The sequence below is a fragment of the Syngnathus leptorhynchus genome, unplaced genomic scaffold, assembly GCF_054491065.1.
Source record: "Syngnathus leptorhynchus isolate UIUO unplaced genomic scaffold, UIUO_Slep HiC_scaffold_95, whole genome shotgun sequence".
NCBI classification, from domain to species: Eukaryota; Metazoa; Chordata; class Actinopteri; order Syngnathiformes; family Syngnathidae; genus Syngnathus; species Syngnathus leptorhynchus.
The window spans coordinates 230,001-237,282 of record NW_028232062.1 but is presented as its reverse complement, the minus strand read 5'-3'; positions in this window follow the sequence as shown (position 1 = coordinate 237,282).

Sequence of the window (7,282 nt, the reverse complement as noted above, 5' to 3'; positions counted from 1 at the left end):
GAGCGGCTTTTTGCACAAGATCACGCCGGGTTAGGCTTCCAGGACCTCGGCTAAGCAATTTTAACGGGCCACCCGGTTCTTTTTTTTTATCCAGCCCGGTTCTTTTTTTTATCCAGCCTGGTTCTTTTTACACTTCCAGCTGGAGCTCGGGAGCGGCTTTTTGCACAAGATCACGCCGTGTTAGGCTTCCAGGACCTCGGCTAAGCAATTTTAACGGGTCGCCCGGTTCTTTTTTGATCCAGCCCGGTTCTTTTTTTTATCCAGCCTGGTTCTTTTTACACTTCCAGCTGGAGCTCGGGAGCGGCTTTTTGCACAAGAACACGCCGTGTTAGGCTTCCAGGACCTCGGCTAAGCAATTTTAACGGGTCGCCCGGTTCTTTTTTTTATCCAGCCCGGTTCTTTTTTTATCCAGCCCGGTTCTTTTTACACTTCCAGCTGGAGCTCGGGAGCGGCTTTTTGCACAAGATCACGCCGTGTTAGGCTTCCAGGACCTCGGCTAAGCAATTTTAACGGGTCGCCCGGTTCTTTTTTTTATCCAGCCCGGTTCTTTTTTTATCCAGCCCGGTTCTTTTTACACTTCCAGCTGGAGCTCGGGAGCGGCTTTTTGCACAAGATCACGCCGTGTTAGGCTTCCAGGACCTCGGCTAAGCAATTTTAACGGGTCGCCCGGTTCTTTTTTGATCCAGCCCGGTTCTTTTTTTTATCCAGCCCGGTTCTTTTTACACTTCCAGCTGGAGCTCGGGAGCGGCTATTTGCACAAGATCACGCCGGGTTAGGCTTCCAGGACCTCGGCTAAGCAATTTTAACGGGTCCCCCGGTTCTTTTTTGATCCAGCCCGGTTCTTTTTTTATCCAGCCCGGTTCTTTTTACACTTCCAGCTGGAGCTCGGGAGCGGCTTTTTGCACAAGATCACGCCGTGTTAGGCTTCCAGGACCTCGGCTAAGCAATTTTAACGGGCCGCCCGGTTCTTTTTTTTATCCAGCCCGGTTCTTTTTACACTTCCAGCTGGAGCTCGGGAGCGGCTTTTTGCACAAGATCACGCCGGGTTAGGCTTCCAGGACCTCGGTTAAGCAATTTTAACGGGTCGCCCGGTTCTTTTTTGATCCAGCCCGGTTCTTTTTTTTATCCAGCCCGGTTCTTTTTACACTTCCAGCTGGAGCTTGGGAGCGGCTTTTTGCACAAGAACACGCCGTGTTAGGCTTCCAGGACCTCGGCTAAGCAATTTTAACGGGTCGCCCGGTTCTTTTTTGATCCAGCCCGGTTCTTTTTCCACTTCCAGCTGGAGCTCAGCAGCGGCTTTTTGCACAAGATCACGCCGGGTTAGGCTTCCAGGACCTCGGCTAAGCACTTCTAACGGGTCGCCCGGTTCTTTTTTTGAACCAGCCCGGTTCTTTTTACACTTCCAGCTGGAGCTCAGCAGCGGCTTTTTGCACAAGATCACGCCGGGTTAGGGTTCCAGGACCTCGGCTAAGCAATTTTAACGGGCCGCCCGGTTCTTTTTTTGATCCAGCCCGGTTCTTTTTACACTTCCAGCTGGAGCTCAGCAGCGGCTTTTTGCACAAGATCACGCCGGGTTAGGCTTCCAGGACCTCGGCTAAGCACTTCTAACGGGCCCTGGTCCACCCCTGCCAGCGCATTTCAAAACTTGGCATTAATTTCGACCTAAGAGACGAAGTCTGATTTTTTTCTACCACTTGGGCGGCCTTTTTGCACCCAGAACACCCGCACCGGCACCATAAATTCGAAGGGTGCCGAGTGCGTCGGCGCAGATTCTGCGACGGAGTGACACTTCCCTCTTGTGGACATTCGGCGGTAGGTGAAATGCGCACTCGGTCTTCTCTTTTCTTTTCCTTCCAGTGAAACTTTGGCAACATTCTGCGAGCTGCTGGCTTCCAGAACCTCGGCCAAGCAGGTGGAGGATTTTTTTCCACTTCCAGCTGGAGGTGAGGAGGGACTTTTTGGGCAAGATCACGCCGACTTAGCAAGCAAGGTGGAAGTGCCAGCATGCTCCGTGGCTGGAAGTGTGGAGCTCCAGCACCCTCCCTGCCTATGGAAGTGTGGAGCTCCAGCACCCTCCCTGCCTATGGAAGTGTGGAGCTCCAGCACCCTCCCTGCCTATGGAAGTGTGGAGCTCCAGCACCCTCCCTGCCTATGGAAGTGTGGAGCTCCAGCACCCTCCCTGCCTATGGAAGTGTGGAGCTCCAGCACCCTCCCTGCCTATGGAAGTGTGGAGCTCCAGCACCCTCCCTGCCTATGGAAGTGTGGAGCTCCAGCACCCTCCCTGCCTATGGAAGTGTGGAGCTCCAGCACCCTCCCTGCCTATGGAAGTGTGGAGCTCCAGCACCCTCCCTGCCTATGGAAGTGTGGAGCTCCAGCACCCTCCCTGCCTATGGAAGTGTGGAGCTCCAGCACCCTCCCTGCCTATGGAAGTGTGGAGCTCCAGCACCCTCCCTGCCTATGGAAGTGTGGAGCTCCAGCACCCTCCCTGCCTATGGAAGAGCCACCTCCGCGGGCATGCTGCTCAACCACGCCGGCCCAGAGTTCCAGCCGCTCGGCTACACTCTCTCACAAGCCCCGCCTGGAGCTCCCCAGCCCGCCCCTGGTACCTCAACTACCGAGGCCAGCCGCTCGACCAGGCCGGCCCAGAGTTCCAGCCGCTCGGCTTCACTCTCTCACAAGCCCCGCCTGGAGCTCCCCAGCCCGCCCCTGGTACCTCAACTACCGAGGCCAGCCGCTCGACCACGCCGGCGCAGAGTTCCAGCCGCTCGGATAAGCTCTGCCACTCTCCCGCTAAGCAGCCACCGGTAACGGGGAAATGTCGCCGCCTTGTGGACACGCCCTTGTAAATGAATGGGCTTTCGCACTTAGTGCAATTTTCGCCAGCTCCGTGGCTGCAAGTATGGAGCTATGGAGCCACCAGCCAGGCTGGAGCTCTGGAGCTATGGAAGTATGGAGCTATGGATCTATGGAAGTATGGAGTTATGGAGCTCTGGAGCTATGGAGCTATGGAGCTATGGAGCTATGGAGCTATGGAAGTCTGGAGCTATGGAAGTATGGAGCTATGGAGCTATGGAAGTATGGAGCTCTGGAGCTATGGAGCTATGGAGCCACCAGCCAGCACCCTCCGTGGCTCAACCACGCCGGCCCAGAGTTCCAGCCGCTCGGCTTCACTCTCTCACAAGCCCCGCCTGGAGCTCCCCAGCCCGCCCCTGGTACCTCAACTACCGAGGCCAGCCGCTCGACCAGGCCGGCCGAGAGTTCCAGCCGCTCGGCTTCACTCTCTCACAAGACCCGCCTGGAGCTCCCTGCCCCACCCCTGGTACCTCAACTACCGAGGCCAGCCGCTCGACCACGCCGGCGCAGAGTTCCAGCCGCTCGGATAAGCTCTGTCACTCACCCGCCGCGCAGCCACCGGTAACGGGGAAATGTCGCCGCCTGGCGGACACGCCCTTGTAAATGAATGGGCTTTCGCACTTAGTGCAATTTTCGCCAACTCTCTGACTGGAGCTATGGAAGTATGGAGCTATGGAGCCACCAGCCACCCAGGCTGGAGCTATGGAGCCATGGAGCTCTGGTGCTATGGAGCTCTGGAGGTATGGAGCTATGGAGCTATGGAGCTATGGAGCTATGGAGCCCTGGAGCTCTGGAGGTATGGAGCTATGGTGCTATGGAGCTCTGAAGCCATGGAGCTCTGGTGCTATGGAGCTCTGGAGCTCTGGAGGTATGGAGCTCTGGAGGTATGGAGCTATGGAGCCCTGGAGCCCTGGAGCTATGGAGCCCTGGAGCTATGGAGCCCTGGAGCCCTGGAGCTATGGAGCCCTGGAGCTATGGAGCTATGGAGCCCTGGAGCTATGGAGCTATGGAGCTCTGGTGCTATGGAGCTATGGAGCTCTGGTGCTATGGAGCTATGGAGCTCTGGTGCTATGGAGCTATGGAGCTCTGGTGCTATGGAGCTATGGAGCTCTGGTGCTATGGAGCTCTGGAGCTCTGGAGGTATGGAGCTATGGAGCTATGGAGCCACCAGCCAGCACCCTCCGTGGCTGGATCAATGGAAGTGTTTTAGGTACCAGGCAGCCAAAGGGCCGAGGCCTCACGCTCGACCACGCCGGCGCAGAGTTCCAGCCGCTCGGATAAGCTCTGTCACTCACCCGCCGCGCAGCCACCGGTAACGGGGAAATGTCGCCGCCTTGTGGACACGCCGTTGTAAATGAATGGGCTTTCGCACTTAGTGCAATTTTAGCACACTCTCTGACTGGAGCTATGGAAGTATGGAGCTATGGAGCCACCAGCCACCCAGGCTGGAGCTATGGAGCTATGGAGCTCTGGTGCTATGGAGCTATGGAGCTCTGGTGCTATGGAGCTATGGAGCTCTGGTGCTATGGAGCTCTGGAGCTCTGGTGCTATGGAGCTATGGAGCTCTGGTGCTATGGAGCTATGGAGCTCTGGTGCTATGGAGCTATGGAGCTCTGGTGCTATGGAGCTATGGAGCTATGGAGCTCTGGTGCTATGGAGCTATGGAGCTCTGGTGCTATGGAGCTATGGAGCTCTGGTGCTATGGAGCTATGGAGCTCTGGTGCTATGGAGCTCTGGTGCTATGGAGCTATGGAGCTCTGGTGCTATGGAGCTATGGAGCTATGGAGCTCTGGTGCTATGGAGCTATGGAGCTCTGGTGCTATGGAGCTATGGAGCTCTGGTGCTATGGAGCTATGGAGCTCTGGTGCTATGGAGCTCTGGTGCTATGGAGCTATGGAGCTCTGGTGCTATGGAGCTATGGAGCTCTGGTGCTATGGAGCTATGGAGCTATGGAGCCACCAGCCAGCACCCTCCGTGGCTGGATCAATGGAAGTGTTTTAGGTACCAGGCAGCCAAAGGGCCGGGGCCTCACGCTCGACCACGCCGGCGCAGAGTTCCAGCCGCTCGGATAAGCTCTGTCACTCACCCGCCACGCAGCCACCGGTAACGGGGAAATGTCGCCGCCTGGCGGACACGCCGTTGTAAAGGAATGGGCTTTCGCACTTAGTGCAATTTTCGCCAACTCTCTGACTGGAGCTATGGAAGTATGGAGCTATGGAGCCACCAGCCACCCAGGCTGGAGCTATGGAGCTCTGGAGGTATGGAGCTATGGAGCCCTGGAGCTATGGAGCTATGGAGCCCTGGAGCTATGGAGCCCTGGAGCTATGGAGCTATGGAGCTCTGGTGCTATGGAGCTATGGAGCTCTGGTGCTATGGAGCTATGGAGCTCTGGTGCTATGGAGCTATGGAGCTCTGGTGCTATGGAGCTATGGAGCTCTGGTGCTATGGAGCTATGGAGCTCTGGTGCTATGGAGCTATGGAGCTCTGGTGCTATGGAGCTATGGAGCTCTGGTGCTATGGAGCTATGGAGCTCTGGTGCTATGGAGCTATGGAGCTCTGGTGCTATGGAGCTCTGGAGCTCTGGTGCTATGGAGCTATGGAGCTCTGGTGCTATGGAGCTATGGAGCTCTGGTGCTATGGAGCTATGGAGCTCTGGTGCTATGGAGCTATGGAGCTATGGAGCTCTGGTGCTATGGAGCTATGGAGCTCTGGTGCTATGGAGCTATGGAGCTCTGGTGCTATGGAGCTATGGAGCTCTGGTGCTATGGAGCTCTGGTGCTATGGAGCTATGGAGCTCTGGTGCTATGGAGCTATGGAGCTATGGAGCTCTGGTGCTATGGAGCTATGGAGCTCTGGTGCTATGGAGCTATGGAGCTCTGGTGCTATGGAGCTATGGAGCTCTGGTGCTATGGAGCTCTGGTGCTATGGAGCTATGGAGCTCTGGTGCTATGGAGCTATGGAGCTCTGGTGCTATGGAGCTATGGAGCTATGGAGCCACCAGCCAGCACCCTCCGTGGCTGGATCAATGGAAGTGTTTTAGGTACCAGGCAGCCAAAGGGCCGGGGCCTCACGCTCGACCACGCCGGCGCAGAGTTCCAGCCGCTCGGATAAGCTCTGTCACTCACCCGCCACGCAGCCACCGGTAACGGGGAAATGTCGCCGCCTGGCGGACACGCCGTTGTAAAGGAATGGGCTTTCGCACTTAGTGCAATTTTCGCCAACTCTCTGACTGGAGCTATGGAAGTATGGAGCTATGGAGCCACCAGCCACCCAGGCTGGAGCTATGGAGCTCTGGAGGTATGGAGCTATGGAGCCCTGGAGCTATGGAGCTATGGAGCCCTGGAGCTATGGAGCCCTGGAGCTATGGAGCTATGGAGCTCTGGTGCTATGGAGCTATGGAGCTCTGGTGCTATGGAGCTATGGAGCTCTGGTGCTATGGAGCTATGGAGCTCTGGTGCTATGGAGCTATGGAGCTCTGGTGCTATGGAGCTATGGAGCTCTGGTGCTATGGAGCTATGGAGCTCTGGTGCTATGGAGCTATGGAGCTCTGGTGCTATGGAGCTATGGAGCTCTGGTGCTATGGAGCTATGGAGCTATGGAGCCACCAGCCAGCACCCTCCGTGGCTGGATCAATGGAAGTGTTTTAGGTACCAGGCAGCCAAAGGGCCGGGGCCTCACGCTCGACCACGCCGGCGCAGAGTTCCAGCCGCTCGGATAAGCTCTGTCACTCACCCGCCACGCAGCCACCGGTAACGGGGAAATGTCGCCGCCTGGCGGACACGCCGTTGTAAATGAATGGGCTTTCGCACTTAGTGCAATTTTCGCCAACTCTCTGACTGGAGCTATGGAAGTATGGAGCTATGGAGCCACCAGCCACCCAGGCTGGAGCTATGGAGCTCTGGAGGTATGGAGCTATGGAGCCCTGGAGCTATGGAGCTATGGAGCCCTGGAGCTATGGAGCCCTGGAGCTATGGAGCTATGGAGCTCTGGTGCTATGGAGCTATGGAGCTCTGGTGCTATGGAGCTATGGAGCTCTGGTGCTATGGAGCTATGGAGCTCTGGTGCTATGGAGCTATGGAGCTCTGGTGCTATGGAGCTATGGAGCTCTGGTGCTATGGAGCTATGGAGCTCTGGTGCTATGGAGCTATGGAGCTATGGAGCCACCAGCCAGCACCCTCCGTGGCTGGATCAATGGAAGTGTTTTAGGTACCAGGCAGCCAAAGGGCCGGGGCCTCACGCTCGACCACGCCGGCGCAGAGTTCCAGCCGCTCGGATAAGCTCTGTCACTCACCCGCCGCGCAGCCACCGGTAACGGGGAAATGTCGCCGCCTGGCGGACACGCCCTTGTAAATGAATGGGCTTTCGCACTTAGTGCAATTTTCGCCAACTCTCTGACTGGAGCTATGGAAGTATGGAGCTATGGAGCCAC